Below are 23,170 nucleotides of genomic sequence, written 5' to 3'. Positions count from 1 at the left end.
TATTGATTATGCTATTATAATTGTCCCAATTTTTCCCCTTTGTCGCCCTCCACCCTCAACCCCACTTCTCTCCAGCAATAAACTCCCTTAGTTCACGTCCATGAGTTGTGCATACAGGTTCTTTGGCTTCTCCATTTCCTATATTATTCTGAAGCTCCCCCTGTCTATTTTGTATGTACCATTTATGCCTCTAAATCCCTGCACCTTATCCTCCATTCTCTCCCATCCCCTCCCAGCTGTTAACCTTCCAAATATCTCCATACCTATGATTCTGTTCTTGTTCTGGTTGTTTGCTTAGTTTGATTTTCTTTGTTTTTTAGATTCAGTTGTTGATAGTTCTGACTTGGCTGTTATTTTAATATTCATAGTTTTGATCTTTTTCTTTTTTAAATCTATTTGATTGATTAGGTTATTACAGTTGTCCCATTTCCCCCCCCTTCATTCCCCTCCACCCTGTACTCCCCCTCCCAACCACATTCCCCCCCTTTAGTTCATGTCTATGTGTCACAAGTTCTTTAGCTTCTATATTTCCCATACTATTCTTGCCCTCCCCCGGTCTATTTTCTACCTACCGTCTATGCTACTTATTCTCTGTACCTTCTCCCCCCTTCTCCTCCTCCCACTTCTCTTTTGTTAACCCTCCATGTGATCTCCATCTCTATGGTTCTGTTCCTGTTCTAGTTGTTTGCTTAGTTTGCTTTTGGTTTAGGTGTGGTTGTTAATATCTATGAGTTTGCTGTCTTTTTACTGTTCATATTTTTTATCTTCTTTTTCTTAGATAAGTCCCTTTAACATTTCATATAATAAGGGCTTGGTGATGATGAACTCCTTGAACTTGACCTTATCTGAGAAGCACTTTATCTGCCCTTCCATTCTAAATGAAAGCTTTGCTGGATAGAGTAAACTTGGATGTAGGTCCTTGCCTTTCATGACTTGGAATACTTCTTTCCAGCCCCTTCTTGCCTGCAAGGTCTCTTTTGAGAAATCAGCTGACAGTCTGATGGGAACTCCTTTGTAGGTGACTGTCCCCTTATCTCTTGCTGCTTCTAGGATTCTCTCCTTCATTTGAATCTTGGCTAATGTAATTATGATGTGCCTTGGTGTGTTCCTCCTTGGGTCCAACTTCTTTGGGACTCTCTGAGCTTCCTGGACTTCCTAGGAGTCTATTTCCTTTTCCAGTTTGGGGAAGTTCTCCTTTATTATTTGTTCAAATAACTTTTCAACTTGTTGCTCTTCCTCTTCTCCTTCTGGTACCCTTTTAAAAAAATTTTTTTTCTAATTTATTTATCTTTAGAGAGGAAGGGAAGGAGAGAAGGAGAGAAATGTCAATGTATGGTTGCCTCTCGTGAGTCCCCTGCCAGGAACTGGCCTGCAACCCAGGCATGTGCCCTGACTGGGAATCGAACCGCGATACTCTGGTTCGCAGGCCCTCGCTCAATCCACTGAGCTACACCAGCCAGGGCCCCTTCTGGTAGCCTTATAATTCAGATATTGGAACATTTAAAGATGTCCTGGAGGTTCCTAAGCCTCTCCTCATTTTTTGGAATTCTTGTTTCTTCATTCTTTTCTGATTGGATGTTTCTTCCTTCTGGTCCACTCCATTGATTTGAGTCCCAGTTTCCTTCCCATTACTATTGGTTCCCTGTGCATTTTTCTTCATTTCACTTAGTGTAGCCTTCATTTGTTCATCTAATTTGCGACCAAATTCACCCAATTCTGTGAGCATCCTGATCACCACTGCTTTGAACTATGCATCTGATAGGTTGGCTATCTCTTGGTCTCTTAAAAGTATTGGCTCTGGGGCTTTGATAAAGCCCCTTTGTTCTTCTGATTGAGCCATTTTTTTTTTTGGCTGGTTGCTCCAGTTACATGTCCTGAGGGGCAGAGCCTTAGGTCTTCACCAGGGCGGGGCAAACCAGTGCTGGGTTGTGACGCTATTGTGGGGGCGGGGTCAGGGAGGGAACAATGGCACTTGTTCTGCTCTCGTATTTCAGTCCTTTTGGCTGCTTCCTACAAGCAAATTGTGCCCTTCTGGTGCTGGTTCCCAGGTGGGTGGGCTTGTGTACATTCTAGGACCCTGTGGGTCTGTCCAGTGAACTCTCCTGTGAGCCTGGGAGTCTCTCCTGGCACTTCAACCCCCACAAGTTTTTCAGTCGGTGCTTTTAGGCTTTATTTCCCGGCACTCAGGCCCTGGGTTGCCCAGTCTGTCTCGCTGCCTATTTTCACCTGGTTTATCTGCATACGAATGTGTGACCGACGTCAGCCAGTGGCCTTGCACACCTTACTGGGTCTGCCTACCACCGCTTTTTCCTGGCCGCCTCTCCCCGGCCACTGACTCCACCCCTCTTACTGGTCTGGATGAATGGTTTTCAGACTACCATACAGTTCAATTTTCTGTCACATCTGGTTGATTTTTTGTTTCTAAATTTTTGTTGTCCTTAATTTTGGTTGTGTGAGGAGGCACGGTGTGTCTACCTATACACACATCTTGGTCGGAAGTCTGATCTTTTTTTTAAATAAGTCCCTTTAACGTTTCATATAATAAGGGCTTGGTGATAATATATTCCTTTAGCTTTACCTTGTCTGGGAAGCACTTTATTTGCCCTTCAATTCTAAATGACAGCTTTGCTAGATAGAGTAATCTTGGTTGTAGGTCCTTGCTTTTCATCACTTTCAATACTTCTTGTCAACCCCTCTTGTCTTAAGGTTTCTTTTGAGAAATCAGCTGATAGTCCTATGGGAACTCCTTTTTAGGTAACTCTTCTCTTGCTGCTTTTAAGATTCTCTCTTTATCTTTAATCTTTGCCATATTAATTACAATATGTTTTGGTGTGGTCCTCTTTGGCTCCATTTTGTTTGAGACTCTCTGTGCTTCCTGGACTTGTATATCTATTTCCTTTCCCAAATTAGGGAAGTTTTCTTTCATTATTTTTTCAAATAAATTTATAATTTCTTGCTCTTCCTCTTTTTTTTCTGGCATCCCTATGATTTGGATGTTGGCATGTTTGGAGATGTCCCAGAGTCGTCTTATTCTCTCCTCATTTTTTTTTGTTTGTTTGTTTTGTTTGAAGTCTTTCTGCACTGGCTAACTGGCTTTATTTCTTCCTTATGTTCCAAATCGTTGATTTGAACCCCAGTTTCCTTCTCTTCTCTGTTGGTTCCCTGTGGATTTTTTTCTTTTTTTTTTTTTGTAAGATTTTGTTTATTTTTTATTTTTTTAGACAGAGGGAAAAGGTGGGAGAAAGAGAGAAACATCAACGTGTAGTTGCCTCTCATGCCCCCTACTGGGGTCCTGGCCCACAACCCAGGCATGTGCCCTAGATTGGGAACCAAACCAGCAATGCTCTGGCTCACAGGCCAGTGCTCAATCCACAGAACTATACCAGCCAGGGCTGGATTTTTCTTTATTTCACTTACTGTAGCCTCCATGTCTTCCATTGTATGTTTGCCATACTCAATGAGTTCCCTGAACATCCTTATCACTGGTGTTTTGAACTCTGCATCTGATAGGTTGGCTATCTCCATTTTGCTTAGTTCTTTTTCTGGAGTTTTGTTCTGTTCTTTCATTTGGGCCATATTTCTTTGCCTCCTCAATTTTGCAGCCTCCCTGTGTTTCTGTATATTAAGTAGAGCTGCTTTGACTTCCAATCTTGGCATACCTGTTACATTTGTAAGGGGCAGATCCTTAGGTATTTTCCAGGGCTTGGCCACCCACTTAGCCCCTTCTTGGCACTGCATGTGGGGGAGGGGCCAGAGCGAGAACAGTGCTGCTTGCTTGGCTCTCAGCCCATTTCTGTTCACTTCCCCCACTCCCGGTATTCCACTGCCCTGGTGCTAAATCCCAGAGTGGGTGGGTTCGTGTACATTCTAGGATCATGGGGGCCCTTTAAATGGACTCTCCTGAGAGACCGACCAGAAGTTTCTTCCACTGCTCCAACCCCCACTGGTCTTTACAGCCAGAAATTATTAGGCTTTATCTTCCCAGTACTGGAACCCTGCACGGTTTATACTGGGGTTGGGATCGCTCACTGCCCAGGTGTCCCTCCCGAGTCTCATCTACCACATATGAATGTGGGACCACCAGTTCTACCACCTGCCACTGCCCTGCTGCCACCACACTGCATCCTCTCCACCCCCGCTCCCTGTCTCCGCCCCTCCTACCCATCTGGATGAATGTTTCTTCTTGAAATCCCTGGTTGTCTGACTTCCATACAGTTTGATTTCCTGGCAGTTCTGGTTGTTTTAGTTTTGATGTTAGTTATGATCACATGTGTACCTACTCCTCCATCTTGGCTGGACTCTAATAGGAATTTCTTAAAATACTGAATTTATTTATTTAAGGGAAAAACTTTATATTTCCATTTATTTAAGTCCTTTCTATATCCTGCAGTAAGTACACCACCCTAGGCTTATTGTGAGGTATTACAGGGTTTTGCTGCAAGTGTGAATGGGGTTTCTTTTTCCTCCAATATAATTTTGATTTGAACATTCCTGGTAAACAGAGAAGCTCTCTATCTTGTGCATTGTTCTTATATCCCACCATTGTTACTTGAAGGTACAGCCTGTATCCATACTAAGGAATGCAGACTTTTTTCACTAAGTATCAACTTCTCAGCTCCTTTTGTTCACCAGGGAGATAGTATTTTAAATTATTGTTCAGACTAATTTCAGTTTTTTTCTCCTGGTTTCTCATGATGCCCAAAGGTGTACTGGTACAAAAGAAATCAGACCTGTCACAGTCTGACCAGAAAGCAGAATCTACTGCCTCGGGGCCCTTTTATTTATTACTTTATTTATTACTTTATTTATTATTACTAAGGCCCAACTACACTATGAAATGAACTCTCCTCTTTATTTCAGTCCAGATTCTTGGCATGCAGTCTCTCATCTCCTCATTTTTACAAGTGTAAAGGAGGCCTCAAGAATATTTATTAAACTTGTGTTCAAAGTAAGCTCTGGAGGTATGGTAAAATTGTAATTTAAGCCACAGAAATTTCCTGCTGTATCTACTTTCAATGGGCTTTTTAAAAATCAAAGATAATTAACAAACAATAAAAACTGTAATCTTAGATATTAGTTCAGAAGTATAAATGAGTTTTAAAATTATATATACCTGTGCGACCACCACCCAAAACAAGATATAGAATCGATGGGCCTTTTTTATTTTTTCAATTATTTTTCAGCAGCAGTTTACATTCAGCGTTATTCTGTCAGTGGGCCTTTTAAAAACACCATTCACACAAAGATAAGCACGGCTCCCAGTGTCAGGCCCTTATACAGAATTCCCCCTTGCTACTCCAAACTACCCCCCTCTCCCTTCCGCTGCTTGCCGCTCCCCATTGCCACGGACACCCCTTCCACAGCACGCCTCAGCTTCTGAATTTCCCTCCCACTCTCTCACCCTGACTGAGTTGGATGAGCTCTGTTGGCTGGCGTCTTGGTCCTCTTCTTCAGACAGGACTTGGCTGTTCTCTCTTGGGCTCTGCAACATTTTCGGCAGCCCTGAGTTATCCCTGCCTTTGGCCAGGCCAAATCTTCCTGCCGGCCCAACCTCTCCGCCCCCAAGCCCAGCCCTCCTCCCACTGGGGCTTGGTGGTGGTAGCACGGGGTGGCTGGGGGCAGGGTAGTAATGAATAGAGATAATCAAGCCATCTGAAGTAGCTAATAACCTCCTTCACCTTCACGACACACATTTTTCTTTCCAATTGTAGGACAAGAAAGACATCCTTGTCTGGCTCTATCCTTATCCACAATGTTAGAAGTAAATTAAAGGAATAAATTTCAAGTCACTTCTATAGTTGTAGAAGTGTGAAGGCATATCCTTTATCTCCGATTGTGGCTGGGAAGAAAATTCCCTGCAAAGATTTTCCTGGTTTTGGAAGAGAACTGGCTACCAGTTTCAATAGATCGGGTAAATTTTTTTTGTCTTTTCTATTACGAGTTTTCCCACCAATGAGGACGTCTTAGCCCAGTCTTGGTTCTACACTCTCGTCCACCATTTTCCGTAGAAGTAGAGAGGACAGGAAAAAGTAATATGCACTGATCCACAGTTTTAAATTTTTAATGCTGGGAAGTTTTCACTGTTTATAATTCTTTTTACTCTTCAGTGACACTAGTGCACAAAATGGGCAGATTAAGTTGTACTCTTCATTAATTTCCTCTCTTTTTAAATGAAGATTCAGCCCTGGCTGGTGTAGCTCAGTGGATTGAGTGCGGGCCTATGAAGCAGAGGATCGCGGTTCGATTCCCAGTCGGGGCACATGCCTGGGTTGCAGGCCAGTTCCCAGCACGGGACGCATGAGAGGCAACCATACATTAATATTTCTCTTCCTTTCTCCTTCCCTTCCCTTCCCTTCTGAAGATAAATAAATAAAATATTTTTTTTTAAAAAAGAAGATTCAAGTCAGAAGTGAATTATTTTATCCCAAGTTAGGGCCTATATAAAAGACAGAAGCACAAGGCTGAAATGGTGCACACTATAGACAATTTACTTCTAGAAATTATCTGCAGAAGTGGATTGTCATTTAACAATATAAAAAGGAAAGCAGTTATGTTTTTACACTTAATGTATTATTTTACTTTGTGCACTATTAAATATTATATATAAAAAAGCTTATATTTCTGAGTTAGATCTGGCTGCCAAAATGGCATTAAAATGTATTTTGAAAATCCAAGTAAAGACTTTGAGGATTACTCTTGTCCTCTGGCCAGCATGGACCATGGACCATCTTGTCCCTAATAAATTTTCAAGATGGCACATCTCATCAAATCATTTTATCAATTAAAGTGTTCTAACAGGGCCCTGGCTGGCCAGCTCAGTTGGTTGGAGCATCATCCCAACCCCAGTTCAATCTGGTCAGGACACATGCAAGAATCAACCAATGAATACATGAAGAAGTACATTCTCTCTCTCTCTCTCTCTCTCTGTGTGTGTGTGTGTGTGTATTTGTGCGTGTATGTATGTCTGTCTCTCTCTCTCTCTCAGCAATAAATAGAAATTTAGCCCTGGCTGGTGTGGCTCAGTGGATTGAGTGCCAGCCTGCAAACCAAAGGGTCACTTGTTTGATTCCCAGTCAGGGCACATGCCTGGGTTGCTGGCCATGTCCCCAGTGGGGGGCATACCAGAGGCAACTACACATTGATGTTTTTCTCCCTCTTTTTCTCCTTCCCTTCTCCTCTAAAAGTAAATAAATAAATATTTAAAAATATTCTAATAGCTTCCAGCCCTGTTTAGGGAAAGTCTTGAATTTATTTCCTGGATTATCTTACATGTCTCTATGAGAGTCATTTTTTTAAAGATTTTATTTATTTATCTTTAGAAGGAAAGGGAAGGAGATAAATATCAATGTATGGTTGCTTCTCATGAGTCCCCTGCTGGGAACTAGCCTGCAACCCAGGCATGTGCCCTGACTGGGAATTGAACCGCTATGGTGTAGTTCGCAGGCCCGCGCTCAATCCACTGAGCTACACCAGCGAGGGCTTGAGAGTCATTTTTTTTAAGTTTGAAAACTTTCAAACCCTATGGAAAATTACACTTAGAGGGAAAAGTTTTAAAATCTGAACTACCTGAAGTGCATTATAGACACTTAGTGATAGTGTCATCATTAGACACTAATGATATAGGTCATTATATCTCCTAAGAACCTATATCTCCTATAGAACAAGAGCATTCTCTCACATAACCATAATTTCATTGTCAAATTCAGGAAACTTAATATTCCCACAATATAGTTATCAAATATGTAGCCTGATGCAGACACCAGCTTGCAGTGCCCTCAGCATCATGGATAAGATATAAGACAAATTCACACGGACTACTGAGTCCTGTGGAGGAAAAGGGACAGCATGGCTACTCCCTCAAGGGGGGAACACCTCAGAAGAGCCTGGCTTCTCTCTCAAGGGAAGAGCACGCTGACCCTCTTCTATGTATGTATGTATGTAAGTATGGAGGATGGGATGAATTATGGATTATTTATTTCTTGTGTCCTGTAATGGGATATATATCTTTATAGTTTGTATTTTGATGCTAAGATTATCTCAGATTTGACTAATGGGTGCCACTTCATACTGGCTCTTGTGTCCTTTTGACATGTCCCCATCAACATTTTAGTACCTTCTTACTTCCTGGCACAGGGTGTTCCAGATTTAATGTGTCCTTTCCTTGCCCGGCCCAGAAGTCAGCTATTTTTCCAGAAAGGCCCAGCGGCTTTCAGTGGGGAATGGTATTTAAAAAGCATATGAGGCCTCCATGACTTGGCTCAGGTCTCATCTACATTTCCTGGGATTCCTTTTCTGCCTCATGTGCTCAAACACATATGCTCCCAGGACCCCCAAAGTGCCGTCTCCCACCATACTCTTGCCTATTCCTGGATGCCCTCACCACTGTTTTTCTGTGGGCCTCATTCTACTCTTTTTCACAGCCATTCAAGTATTAACTGATGGGTGGTCTTCTCTCATCACCTCGAAATCGCACTCTGAGTGGTGCTCCTGGCACCACCTCCTCCTCAACTCTTCTCACATGCTGCAAAATAACATCTCCTTGTTTTAACCTCTACTTGCCCTCTTCCCAGTATGCATGAGTGTATTTGCTAAGTTTTTGAGAAACAAAATAATATTATCCAAGATAACATGAGAACTATGATTGTAAAACAATGAGGTTGATGTTCTTTGTTGTACTACATTTTTATGTGAATCTTCTATAACCAATTAGAATCTAATAATGCAGAGACAGTTATAGTGCAGTGACAATTTAGGATGATTATTCATTATAAAAATAACTGCATTTGTTTATTTTTTTAAAATATTTTTATTGATTATGCCATTACAGTTGTCCCATTTCCCCCTTCATTCCCTTCCACCCTGTATACCCCTCCCCCACCATTCCCCCCCTTTAGTTTATGTCCACGTGTCTCAAGTTCTTCAGATTCTGTATGTCCCATACTATTCTTGCCCTCCCCCCTGTCTATTTTCTACCTACCATCTATGCGACTTATTCTCTGTATCTTTTCCCATCCTCTCCTCCTGCAACTCCCCTGTTGCTAACCCTCCATATGATCTCCATTTCTATATTTCTGCTCCTGATCTAGCTGTCCTCTTAGTTTGCTTTTGTTTTAGCTGTGGTTATTAATAACTGTGTGTTTGCTGTCCTTTCACTGTTCATATTTTTATCTTCTTTTTCTTAGATAAGTCCCTTTAATATTTCATATAATAAGGGCTTGGTGATGGTGAACTCCTTGAACTTGATCTTATCTGAGAAGCACTTTATCTGTCCTTCCATTCTAAATGAAAGCTTTGCTGGATAGAGCAATCTTGGATGTAGGTCTTTGGATTTCATGACTTGGAAACTTCTTTCCAGCCCCTTCTTGCCTGCAAGGTCTCTTTTGAGAAATCAGCTGACAGTCTGATGGGAACTCCTTTGTAGGTGACTGTTCCCTTATCTCTTGCTGCTTGTAGGATTCTCTCCTTCATTTTAATCTTGGCTAATGTAATTATGATGTGCCTTGGTGTGTTCCTTCTTGGGTCCAACTTCTTTGGGACTCTCTGAGCTTCCTGGATTTCCCGGAAGTCTATTTCCTTTGCCAGACCGGGGAAGTTCTCCTTTATTATTTGTTCAAATAAGTTTTCCACTTGTGGCTGTTCCTCTTCCCCTTCTGGTACCCTATAATTCGGATATTAGAACATTTAAAGATGTCCTGGAGGTTCCTAAGCCTCTCCTCATTTTTTTGAATTCTTGTTTCTTCATTCTTTTCTTTTTGATTATTTCTTTCTTCCTTCTGGTCCACTCCCTTGATTTGAGTCCCAGTTTTCTTTCCATCACTATTGGTTTCCTGTGCATTTCCCTTCATTTCAATTAGTTTAGCCTTCATATGTTCCTCTAATTTGTGGCTAAAATCAACCAATTTTGCGAGCATCCTTATCATCAGTGTTTTGAACTGTGAATCTGAAAGTTTGGCTATTTCTTGGCCACTTAGAATTATAGGCTCTGGGGCTTTGAGCTGTTCTTAAGTCATAATGTTTGGTCTGTTCGCACCTGTTATGTATGAAGGGCGGAGCCTTAGGTGTTCACCAGGGCGGGGCGAGCCAGTGGCTGGGTTATGATGCTGTATGTGGGGGCAGGGTCAGAGAGGGAAAAAAATGGTGCTTTGCTCTGCTCTCTCTCAGATTTCTGTACCCTCTGTGGCTTCCCACAAGCAAATTGGGCCCCTCTCGTGCTGGTTCCTGGGTGTGTGGGCTCCGTGTACTCTCCAGGACCCTGTGGGTATCTCCAACGAACTCTTTGAGAGCCTGAGAGCCTCTCCTGGCCCCTCAACCCTGAGAAAGTCTTTCCAGTTGGTGCTTTCAGGCTCTAATTCCCATTGGGGCCCTAGCCTGAGCGGTCTGTCTCACTGTTCGCTCCTTCACTTGGTTTATCTGCGCTCGAATGTGTGACCACAGTCAGCCAGCCGCCCTGCGCCCTCACTGGGTCCGCCAGTCGCCACCCCACACCTGGGATCCACCAAACGCCTCCACCTTCGCTCCTGGGTTGGTCGGAGGGAACGATCTTTCCAGCCCGACCCCACTCTGCCGCTGATTCCACCCCTCTTACTGGTCTGGCTGAAAGGTGTGTTGTTGTCGGACTTTCGTACAGTTCAATTTTCACTGTTTTGGCTGTGTTTTTGCTTCTAAAACTTTGCTGTCTTTAAATTTAGTTGTGGGAGGGGGCACAGTGTTTCCACCTACGCCTCCATCTTGGCCAGAAGTCTGCATTTGTTTATTAACTAGATAATACATGCACATGTTTTAAAATTCAAAAGTGCAAAGTAATGTATATTAAAACCTCTCCATCTTGTCCCAGCCAGTGTGTCTCAGTGGTTGGGCGTCGTCCCACCAACTGAAAAGTTACCTGTTCAATTCTCCAATCAGGGCACATGCCTGGGTCACCGGTTCAGTCCCCTGGAGCATGTACAGAAGGCAGCAATCAAGGTTTTTCTCTCACACTGATGTTTCTTGCTCTCCCTTTCTCCTCTTACCCTTTTTCTAAAAAAAAATGAAATAAAATAAATAAAAATCCATTTGATTGGTATTCCCAAATCACCCACTTGCCCTCCTATAGGTAAACAATATTTTCAGTATTTTATATATCCAGATATATAGTATACAAGCATATATATTATTATGTACCCTGTGTGTGGCTCAGTTTCTATCTTAAAAAACCTAAAAAACCCCTTACAACAGCCCTGGATGGTGTAGCTCAGTGGATTGAGTGTGAACTTGTGAACCCAAGGGTTTCTTGTTTGATTCCCAGTCAGGGCACGTGCCTGGCTTGCAGGCCAGGTCCCCAGTAGGGGGCACTCGAGAGGCAACCACACATTGATGTTTCTCTCCTTCTCTTTCTCCTTCCCTTCCACTCTCTCTGAAAATAAATAAGTGAAATGTTTTTTTTAAAAAAACAGAATGACTTTCTAAAAGACAATGTGTGATTACAATGAAGCCCATAGATTTTAAGTTAATATTCAAATAATTTCTCAACACTAGGACACAGGGTACATTATTTTTAAAAAAGGCAGAAAGATGCTTAAATTATTTATCCATAGTCACAGGTCTCTCAACCAGAATGTCTCTGGTACTACATATTTTTCCCTAATTTCACAGTATTCATAAATATTTTTTTCCAATGCATTTTTTAAGTGTTTGCTTTTTCTCTAACACTTTCATAATTAATTCCCAGGAGGCCTTCATGCTTACCAATAAATACAGACACGAGCATCAAAATATCAAAATCTGAGCTTTCAGCCTAGAAAAAAAGGAGAAGAAAGATACTGATTTATGCAGAAAGATGATTGTCATGCTTAGGAGAGCTGTGTGCATGTTGCTTGGAAATAAGAGACTATTCTTTATTTACATCAAGCCAGTAAATACACTCACATATGGCTTTTTAAGGCCTAGAAGACAGAATCTGAAAATGTGAGTGATTAGAGGCTGTTCTCAAAGTGAAGTTAAATAACAGGGTTGGAATTATTTCTAAAGAAACCGTAAAAATATTGTGAGGGCTTACCTCTTTTTTAAAATGGCATAGTTAGAAGATTGACTTAATGTTTAAAATGATTTTCTAGAAACAAGTTTTACTTCCATAAGAGCTTTGATTAAATACCTCATCATGGTGAATAAAGCTAATCACACTGTGGTCTTTGTGAGCCACTTATAAGAACTCACATGCAGCCCTGGCAGGGTAGCTCAGTTGGTTGCAGCGTGGTTTCTATATGCCAAGGTTGCAGTTTGATCCCTGTTCAGGGCACATACAAAAATCCACCAATGAATACATGAATAAATAAATGGAACAACAAATGTATCTCTCTCCCTTATTCTCTCTAAAATCAATAAATCATTTTTAAAAATGTTAAATCATGAGCAAACCTTCAAGCACTTCAGTCCAGTGCGTTTTCCTCCAAGGCCTCTTCACTGGTTACTACACCTTGCAGAAGGCTCTTGATTATGTACTACCTGATTTTGTTAGCTACCCTGATATTCTTCCTACCTTCCCCAAATATATTCTGAATCATTGAAGGTAGAAGTTCTCCTTTATCTGTCCTTTAAATATTTATTTATTTCGTATTCTTTTTAGAGAGAGAGGAAGGAGAGAAACTTCAATGTGTGAAAGAAACATTGACGGGTTGGCTCTCACATGCCCCAGCTGGGGATCTGGCCTGGAACCCAGGCATGTGCCCTTACCTGGAACCCAATCAGTGACCCTTCAGTTCCCTGGCCAGTGCTCAATACACTGAGGCACACCCACCAGGGCTATCTGTCCTTTATTTATTTTTTATTTTTATTTTTTAAAAGATTGGTTTTTAAAAATATTTTATTTATTTATTTTTAGACAGAGGGATAGAGAGGGAGAGAGAAACATCAATGTCTGGTTGCCTCTCATGCGCCCCCTACGGGAGACCTGGCCAACAACCCAACCATGTGCCTTGATTGGGAACCAAACCGGGGACCCTTTGGTTTGCAGGCTGGTGCTCGATCCACTGAGCCATACCAGTCAGGTTTATCTGTCCTTTAACTCTCCCACATTCTAACACATAATAGGCACTGGAAAATATTCTTCCCTTGATTATCAGGCCATATCATCTATAAGGCAGATGCTAAAGAAGAAAGATGTCCCCAGGCGTTATCATTCTAGGTGGGAACTGAACTAGAGCTTAGTAAACCTGTATGTATTACTTTTGCAGGTTTAATTTACATGTATATATGTAAAATTATTAACTGCCTTCTCTTTCAACATTTAGGCTGTAAAGGCAATTATTGGATAGTAGTGTAAGGCACAAGCCAATTAATGCATAAGAAAACAGGCTATGTTATATATACAACATAGTGATTAGATTAGATAACATTAGTGTGTATACACACACACACACACACACACTGTATTTTGCCATGTATAATGTGTTCCTGTGTATAATGGGCACCCTCTTTTTTTGCCCAAACTGTCAGTAAAAAAATCTATTGTTTTAATTTTTTATTCAATTTATATTTATTTATATTTAGAAGCAAAAATAATGATCATATTCCATGGTATTATTTTGCATACAGATATTGTTATGCTTTCTAGAGTTATACTTTTAATGCATAAGCATAAATAAAATAATTTAAAACATTTCTATATATACAGAATTAGCACTACCCATGTATAATGCACATACTTATTTTTCCCTCAAAAATTTGGACCAGCCCTGGCTGGTGTACCTCAGTGGATTGAGCGTGGGCCTGCAAACCAGAGGATCGCAGTTCGATTCCTAGTCAGGGCACATGCCTGGGTTGCAGGCCAGTTCCCGGCAGGGGATGCGCAACCACACATTGCTATTTCTATCCCTTTCTCCTTTCCTTCCCCTCTAAAGATAAATAAATAAAAATCTTTTAAGCCCTGTCTGGTGTAGCTCAGTGGATTGAGTGCGGGCCTGCGAACCAGAGGATCGCGGTTCGATTCCCAGCTGGGGCACATGCCTGGGTTGCAGGCCAGTTCCCAGCAGGGGACACATGAGAGGCAACCATACATTGATGTTTCTCTCCCTCTATCCTTCCCTTCCCCTCTAAACATAAATAAATAAAATCTAAAAAAAATTAAAAAACAAAAGCTTTAAAAAATATTTTTAAAAATTTGGACCAAAAAGTGTACATTACATATAGCAAAATTCAGTGCATGCATGTGTGTATATATCTGTCCAGAAAGTATCCAAACTATCCAGCCATGTAACATGAAAAATAGAGCCCTGGTTGTTGTGGCTCAGTGGACTGAGTGTCGGCCTTTGAACCCAAAGGTTGCTGGTTCCATTTTAAGTCAGGGCATGTGCCTAAGTTTTGGGCCAGGTCCTCAGTTGGGGACATGTGAGAAGCATCTCTCTACATCAGTGTTTCTCTCCCTCTCTTTCTCCTTCCCTTCCTCTCTCTCTATAAATAAATAAATAACATCTTTAGAAAAAACAAAACAACAAAAAAGAAAAATAGAGACATTTATTGAAGAAGATGCATTGTACATAGGACAATGATGCCTCGGTCTCCTTCAAAGCAAGCACCTTGAGACCTCACACAGTTCTAATCGCCATCAGCTGCCCTGTTGTATTTTCCTAAACCTCCTTGAGAATCTGAAATCTTTTCTCTTTCAAAGGCGATTTTAGTTTTGGGAAAAGCCAGGAGTAAAAGGGCACCAAATCTGGGCTGTAGGGGACTGAGTCACCTGGGTGGTTTGATGTTTCACACAAAAAAAGTGCAGATGTAGTCATGAGCAGGTGTATTGTCTTGATGAAGCTGCCAATCACCAGCTTCCCATAGCTGTGGCCTTCTGAATCATCTGATAGTTTCCACAAGGGAATGTTCAAGCTGAATGCAAAATTTGATGTAGATTCGTTGCTCTACTTGCTCAGTCAGTTTGAATGCAACAGCCACACAGTACCCATGCTCACTCAATGGCATCTCCCACCCCCACTTACTACTCCAAGTGAAGTCTTAGTTGTTCACACATGCGCATTCCAGTCCACTCTCCTTGGCTGCCAGGTTACATCAATGTCATGCAAACTGTTCTTGTTATTATTAACAATGGCTGGCCTTTTTCCAGACAGATCTCATATGCGGGTACCTTAAGCAATTTATACTTAAACATAATTAATTCATCCATTCTCCTGGTGATGGACATTTAGGCTGTTTCCAATTAATAGCTATGATGAACAATGTTGCTAGAGACACTTTTTGTGCATTTCATCTGGTTTACATAATACTGACTCCAGAGCTAAACGTGTTTTCAGTTTACTAGATATTGACAAATTATTCTCCAAATTCTCCAGTTTGTCCACTCTACATCAAACTAGAAAGCTTCTGTGCAGCAAAGGAAAGCATTAACAAAATAAAAGGCAACCTAAGGAATTGGAGAAAATATTTGCAAATCATGTATCAGAAAAGGGATTAATATCCAAGATGTACAGGACTCATACAACTCAACATCAAACAGTATGATTAAAAAATGGGCAGAGGGTCTGAATAGGCATTTTTCTGGAAGAGACCTACAGATGATTCACTAGTAGGTGAAAAGGTGCTCAGTCTCATTAATCATCAGGGAAATGCAAATCAAAAGCACAGTGAGCTATTGCCTTACACCTGTTAGCATGGCTGTTGTCAAAAAGGTAGCGAGGATGTGAAGAAAAGGGAACCATTGTGCACTGTTGGTGGGAATGTAAATTGGTGCAACCACTGTCAAAAACAATATGGAAATTCCTTGCAAAATTAAAAATAGAACTACCATATGATCCAGCATGATTCTACTTGATACCCATATGATTCCACTTCTGGGTATTTAGCCAAAGGAAACAAAAAAAACTACCTTGAAAAGGTACCTGCACCCCGATGTTGACTGCAGCATTATTTACAATAGCCGATATATGGAAACAACCAGTGTTCATTGATCAGCAAACTGATAAAGAAGATGTGTTATATACGATTGAATATTACTTAGCCATAAAAAGGAAATATGGCCATTTATGACAGAATGGGTGGACCTTGAGGTCATTGTGCTAAGTTAATAAACCAGACTGAGAAAGATAAATACTCTGACTTCACTTATATGTGAACTGTAAAGAAAAAATAGAACTCAGAGATTCAGAGAACAGATTGGTGGTTGCTAGAAGATGGGTGGGATTGGGGTGAACGGGTGAAGGTGATAAAAACTACTATCTCCCAGTTACAAAAGAAAGCAGGGGTGTCAAACTCATTTTCACCGGGGGCCACATTGGCTTTGCAGTTGCTTTCAAAGGGCCGAATGGAATTTTAGGACTGTATAAATGCAACTACTCCTTAACTGTTAAGCACTGCCACCAGGCTGGGTTTGGCCTGTGGGCCTTGTGTTTGCCACCTGTAGAATAAAGAATTCAGCCCTGACCGGGTGGCTCAGTTGATTGGAGTATTGTTCCAATGTGCCCCGGTTTTGGGTTCCATCCCCTGCCAGGGCCCATGCAAGAGTCCACCAATGAGTACATGGGTGGATGGATGAGTGGAACAGCGTGTTGGCGCTTCTCTCTCACTTTCTTTTCTTCCTCCTTCCCTCTCTGTCTAGAATCAATCAATGAAGAAAGAAAAATAGAAATCATGGCAATGTAATTATAGCATGGTGATGTGGAAAGGAAAGAAACTTTCCTCTATCCTCAAAATTCTTTGGCTGGTCTCATAGTAATTGACTAGATATGAAACAGTTTGGCAAGTGAAAATTACCAAATTCAATACGTATGTATGAGGACTCTGCATCCATTAGAGAATCAGACTCCACATGCACTATAGGTTCAGAACAGAAAGGGATGGGGGTGTGTAAAACATCGTTTTAAGACTTCCCAAGTGAGGGATGAAGTAAGTTGCCTTGGAAGCTTCCAAGTAGCATTGCAGGATGATTTAAAAAAGCAGATATTTAGTAAATAGTTTTCTTGCCTTACAGATAAGTCAAAAGAGGTTATCTCTGATAATCTCTTATTATGGGCAAGGCCCCTAATTCCAGTTCTTCTAGGTTGTTAAGGAAAGGGCCTAACTTTCTCTTTAGCTCCTGGCTAAAGTTGCCTTTAGCTCAAAACAGTCCACACACCACATGTGAACATACTGGGGTGGCTCATACGAACCTCCACAGTAACTAACTGGTTAATAATACTCTATTGCATCTTTGAAAGTTGCTAAGACAGTAAATCTTTAAAGTTCTCATCAAAAGAAAAAAATGGGGACTATATGTGGTGATGAATATTTAATTAGTTATTGTGGTGATCATTTTGCAATATATACATTTATAAAATCATTATGTTGTCCATATGAAACTAATATGATGTTATATGTCAGTTATATCTATCAACATGAGAAATGTCCAAACCTGCAGAGCATTCTCTCGTGAGAGTTTATTTGATCTAAGTTGACAACACGCCAGGCAGCAAGGTCTCAAATGCTCTGGAGAACACGTTTGCAGCAGCGGGTCTTGAATTACTGGGTCGTTGACAAGACTATCTGCTGTCTTAAGGGTGGTTACACTTATTTCACAGGTATATTAATTAACCTAGCACAAAAACAATGAAGAGGGCTTGCTTAATGCAAAGACAAACCTTTTTCTAAAAAATTATAGGCCTGAAGCATGTCTACCCTCCAAGACCCACCCAATCGTGAATTGTGATCAGATTACCCTGTGAGGTTACTTCCCATAGACCCGGTTTTCCTTCCACATATCTCAATTTAAAAAGTTAGTGCTTGCTTCGGCAGCACATACAGTAAATTAGAATGATGGAGAGAGGATTAGCATGGCCCCTGTGCAAGGATGACACTCAAATTCGTGGAGTGAAAAAAATATGCTCTCACCATGAGTGTATGAGAATACCCATGACTAGATCAGTGATTTGCACCCTTTTTTATCTCATGGCACGCACGAGCTAATTACTAAAATTTGGTGACACACCAAAAATATACTTTTTGCCAATCTGAGAAAAAATAGGTATAATTTTGATTGATTTGCCCCAGATGGCTATTGTGTTGGCTGTCATTTTTCAATTTGACAGTCTAAGAGAAAAAAGGTCAGTGCCCTTGTATAAATAAATAGTCAGATATTGCACATTTTAAAAGCTCTTGGGGCACATCAGTGTGCCTGCCATAGAACACTGGTTGAAAATCACTGCTCTATATCCTCAAAAGTTGTCATACTTTTTATATTTTGCCAAATTCCTGAGTATAATAAAATAATATCTCATTGTGGTTTTAGTTTTGCAAGGTCTTAATTACTACTGAGGTTAAGCATGTTCTCATGTGTTTATAAGCCATTTACAAGGTTTTTTTCCTTATGAATTTGTGGTTGTGTAGTAAAGAATGTGATCTGTCCCCAAAAGAGGTCTGACCTTTGCCATCAGCTCTTTAGAGGTAATCTCTAAACCCTTGGAATGTCACCCTGCTAGGGGGAGTGTCTTCGTTTGCCTGATAGACTAGTCACGTGACTGACAGTGTCATCTGTGGTGTAGTTTTGAGTTATCATTTGAGTTTGGTATCAGCTTAGCCTCCGGACAGCTGGGCCTGAAGTCGGCGACATGGGCAGTCAACCACGGAGCCCCAGCAAAGACTCTGGACACCAGGGTTTGGATGAGCTTCCCTAACGGGCAACATTCCACACATAACCATGGATGCTGGGGAAACAGTGCTGTCCTGATACCAAAGAGGCAACTGCGAGCTCTGCATGTGGTCCTTTTTGGGACTGCCTTATGTGCTTTTGTTTCCCTGGCTCATTTTAATGTTTGTTTATTTGTTTGTTTGACCCAATAGGTTACTTACTTCTTTTCAAAACATTTTATTTTTCACTTACAGTTTACAGTTAATATTTTTGTATTAGTTCCAGATATATACATTTTAGTCTTTTAAAGATCTTAAAGGCCTATTGATTTTAATCCTTTTCCTGTGATAAACTGTAACTGTGAGTACAGCAGCTTTCAGTGAGTTCTATGAATCCTTTTAGAGAATTACAATCAAACCTGAGTGTAGTTTTGGGAAACCCCTGCACTGGCAAATGGTGTCAGAAGTAAGGGTGGTTTTTGCACTGTGCCCTCTAGGTTTGCAGTAGTTGATATTTTTTGTCCATATCCTATTATGTTGTTTATCATGTTTAAAAATTGAGTTGTAGAAGTTATGATACATTCTTGGTATTAATCTTTTTTGTTGCTATGTGAGTTGCATTTATTTTTTTAATGTTAAGATTCAGATTTTATTTATTTATTTAAAAATGTTTAAATAACTTTTTTTAGATTTACTTATTTTTTCTAGAAAGAGAAGGGAGGGAGAGAAACATCGATGTGTGAGAGATGTGCCCAACCAGGGAACTGGCCTGCAACCTAGTCATATGCCCTGAGCGGGGATCAAACCATCTACCTTTTGGCTGACTGGCTGGCACTCAGTCCACTGAGCCACACCATCCAGGGCTATTTATTTATTTTTTGAAAGGAGGGAAGGGAGGGAGAGAAACATCAATGTATGTGAAACCAACATTGGTCAGTTGGCTCTCGCACTCTCTCAACTGGGGACCTGGCCTGCAACCCAAGCATGTGCCCTGACTGGGAATCAAATTTGCAGCCTTTCAGTTCCTAGGCTGGTGCTCAATTCGATGAGCCACACCAGCCAGCGCTTCACTGCATGTCTTTTCTCAATTCATTTTTCCCTGTTTTGCTGTCCACTGATAAATAGAAGATTTTGATTTCATAAGATGTCTGAGTATTTTCCTTTAAAATTTTTGTTTTCTTTTTTAAAAGATTTGCAATCCTTTTATTTATTTTTTGTTTTTATTTTATTAACTTTTATTGTATTTCCCATTACCAAGGATTTTTGTTTTCTTTAAAATCTTATTTAAGAACTTCTCTCCTACTCCAGTTTCTTAAAGATATTCTTTTATAGGAAATAAAAGTATAAATGTTTTATTTTTCACATTAAGGTCTTTAATTCTTTTGGAGTTAATTCTTTTGGTGTTTGGTGTGAGTTAGGAATCTCTATCAAAGAGAATTAGATTTGGCTGCAAATAATATTGATTTAAAAAGCAGTGGCTTAGATATATTGCACTAATGTATTTATATTTTCCTATGGATAATCAAATAATCCAGCACCATTTATTTATTAATACTCCACCCTTTCTCCAGTTATCTACAGCATGGACTTGACCATATTCTAAGCATCTATCTATGTGTATATCTGTTTCTGGGCTTTCTCTTCCACTTAATTAATTTATAGACATATCCTGCCAATTCCACACCATATTAGTTGCTGTGGGCTTATTTTGCATTTTGATATCTCATAGAACAAGCCATTTCATGCCTCTTGTTCTTCTTTAGGAAAGTCTTAGCTTCTCTTGACATGTTGTTCTTGTATATAAATTTTAGGACCAGCATCTCACATTGCTGTACAGAAAGAAGGATGAAGTTGCTATACAGAATGAAGTTGCTTTACAGGAAAAGTCTGTAAAAACTCTGTTAGGAATTTGTAGATCAATTTAGGAACAACTGACATTGTTAGAATAATGAGAATTCTCTATGAATATGGTACATATCTGCATTTATTCAGGTCCTTTAAAATTTTTTTAAATTAACATATAATTTACTTATAAAGATTTAACACATGTTAGACTTATTCCTGAGAACCTTATAAGTTTATTGCCCTTATATATGATTTTTTAGCTTAGGTCTCTTATTTATTAAGGGTATGTAGAAACACAACTGAAATTTGAATATTGATATTATTTCCAGCAACCAATCTTATTCATCCTAAAAATTGGTCTCTGTATTCTTTTTTGGTTTTCTGTGTAGACAATCATGTCATTCTTGGAAACAAGAAAAATAGTCTTAGCCCCAAGGAGCCTGTGTCCCTAGCAAACATCCTGTAAGTTGATTGCCATCTGTTTAGTTTCAAAATTTTCCTTTCAGTTGAGTCAGACCCCACCCTGTTCCCAAGTGTAGGCTCTGTAAGCCAATAGCTAACCGCCACATCTGCTTCTGTGCAATGCTTACTTGCTTGCCTCTATATAAGGACTTAGCTGTAAGCACTGGGCGCGACTCTTGTTTGCAGCCCCTGCAGGCACCGTGTCTCTGGACACTTAGAGAGTTTGCCCCTGCGCAGGTTAAACTTGGCCAATAAAGTAACGTCTTTGGAACCCTGAAAGTCTCTGACATTTGTTCTCGCGGTTGGTGGATGCAACATCATATGTGTTAAAGTTTTAGTTCTTCGGTCAAGATAGAGGCATAGGTAGACATGCTTCACCTCCTTGTACAACCTTAGAAAGAATTACAACCAGATCTCAAAAACAAACAACATCCACAACTGTCAGAAACTTAGCTGTATGGAAGTCTGACAACCAAGGATTTAAAAAAGCTGCATTCCTCCTGATGGGTAGGAGGGATGGAGCCTCGGAGACAGGGCAGAGAGGCCATGTGCCGTGGACAAGCAGCAGTGGCAGCGGAACAGATGGTCCCACATTCATGTGCGGTGGATAAAAATTGGAAGGGATATCCCAGGACCAAGTGATCCCAGCCCAGGCCAGACACACAACCCAGGGTTCCAGCACCAGGGAGATAAACCCCATTAACTCTGGCTGTAAAAACCAGTGGGGATTGGGGTGGCAGAAGAAACTACCATTTTCACTGCTTAACAGGTCCACATGGACTTAGAACATATACAAACCCCAGGGCAGCAGCCAGAGGGGTGCCAGTCGCGTATGGGAAGTGGGTGGAGTGACTGGAAATGGGGTGAGTGCTGGACAAACGTCCAGAGGCTAGGCGGCAGCATTGTCTCTTCTCTGGCACCACAGAGCCAAGAGTGGTGGAACAGGTTGCCCCACCCTGGCAATTACCTGAAGCTCCACCCCACATAATTTGCAGATGCCTTTGCTACACTGGCTGCCGCTACTAAGACAGGGAGTAAAAGCAGCTCTACCTAATAAACAGGAACAAACCCAGTGAGGCTGCCGAATTGAGGAGGCAAAGAAATACAGCCCAAATGAGAGAACAGAACAAAACTCCAGAAAAAGAACTAAGCAAAATGGAAATAGGCAACCTATCAGATGCTGAGTTCAAAATAGTGGTGATAAGGATGCTCAGAGAACTCACTGACTATGGCAACAAAATAAAGAGAGAAATGAAGTTTACACAAAGTGAAATAAATTCACAGGGAACCAACAGTGAAGGGAAGGAAGTTAGGGATCAAATCGATGATTTGGAACAAAAGTAAGAAATAAACATTCAACCAGGACAGAAAGAAGAAACAAGAATTCAAAAAAAACGGGGAGAGGCTTAGAAATCTCTGGGGCAACTTTAAACATTTCAACATCTGAATCATAGGGATGCCAGAAGTACAAGAGGAAGAGCAAGAAGTTAAAAACTTATTTGAAAAAATAATGAAAGAAAATTTCCCTAATTTGGTGAAGGAAATATATAAGTCCAGGAAGCACAGAGATTCCCAAACAAAATGGACCCAAAGAGGACCACACCAAGACACATCATAATTAAAATGCCAAAGGTTAAAGGTAAAGAGAGAATCTTAAAAGCAGCAAAAGGAAAGGAGAGTTATCTGCAAAAGAGTTCCCATCAGACTGTCAGCTGATTTCTCAAAAGAACCTCTGCAGGCAAGAAGGGGCTGGCAAGAAGTATTCCAAGTCATGAAAGGCAAGGACCTACATCCAAGATTACTCTATCCAGCAAAGCTGTCATTTAGAATTGAAGGGCAGATAAAGTGCTTCTCAGACACGATAAAGCTAATTGAGCACATCATTACCAAGCAATTATTACATGAAATGTTAAAGAGACTTATTTAAGAAAAAGAAGATCAGAACTATGAACATTAAAATGACAACCAACTCACAACTGTTAACAACTGAATCTAAAAAATGAACTAAGAAAACATCCAGAACAGGAACAGGATCATAGTTATGAGGATCACTTGGAGGGTTAATAGCTGGGAGGGGGATGGGGGAGAATGGGGTTGGGGAGAGTACAGGGATTAAGGAGCACAATTGGAACAAAATAGGCAGGGGAAGGTAAGAATAATGTAGAAAATGGAGAAGCCACAGAAATTACATCTTGGGACCCAGAGACAGGAACTAAGGGTGGGCGCACTGAGGGAGGGGAGGGGGTACTGGGCAGAGGGGGAAAAATTGGGACACTTGTAGCAG

The 23,170-nt window shown here is 40.8% G+C and overlaps 1 non-coding gene across 1 annotated transcript; it reads left to right on the top strand.

The window, feature by feature from the left end:
* The first annotated feature begins 17,732 nt into the window (after nucleotides 1-17,732).
* Nucleotides 17,733-17,838, top strand: LOC118993738 (U6 spliceosomal RNA). The gene has a single exon (XR_005067934.1). It is a non-coding gene; the product is annotated as a U6 spliceosomal RNA (small nuclear RNA).
* Nucleotides 17,839-23,170: the final 5,332 nt, after the last annotated feature.

This window comes from Sturnira hondurensis, unplaced genomic scaffold (assembly GCF_014824575.4).
Source record: "Sturnira hondurensis isolate 20B ecotype Veracruz unplaced genomic scaffold, ASM1482457v3 Scaffold0008860, whole genome shotgun sequence".
In the NCBI taxonomy this organism is placed as follows: domain Eukaryota; kingdom Metazoa; phylum Chordata; class Mammalia; order Chiroptera; family Phyllostomidae; genus Sturnira; species Sturnira hondurensis.
The sequence above is the reverse complement of the archived record's forward strand: the minus strand, read 5'-3'. Positions and strand labels throughout refer to the sequence as shown.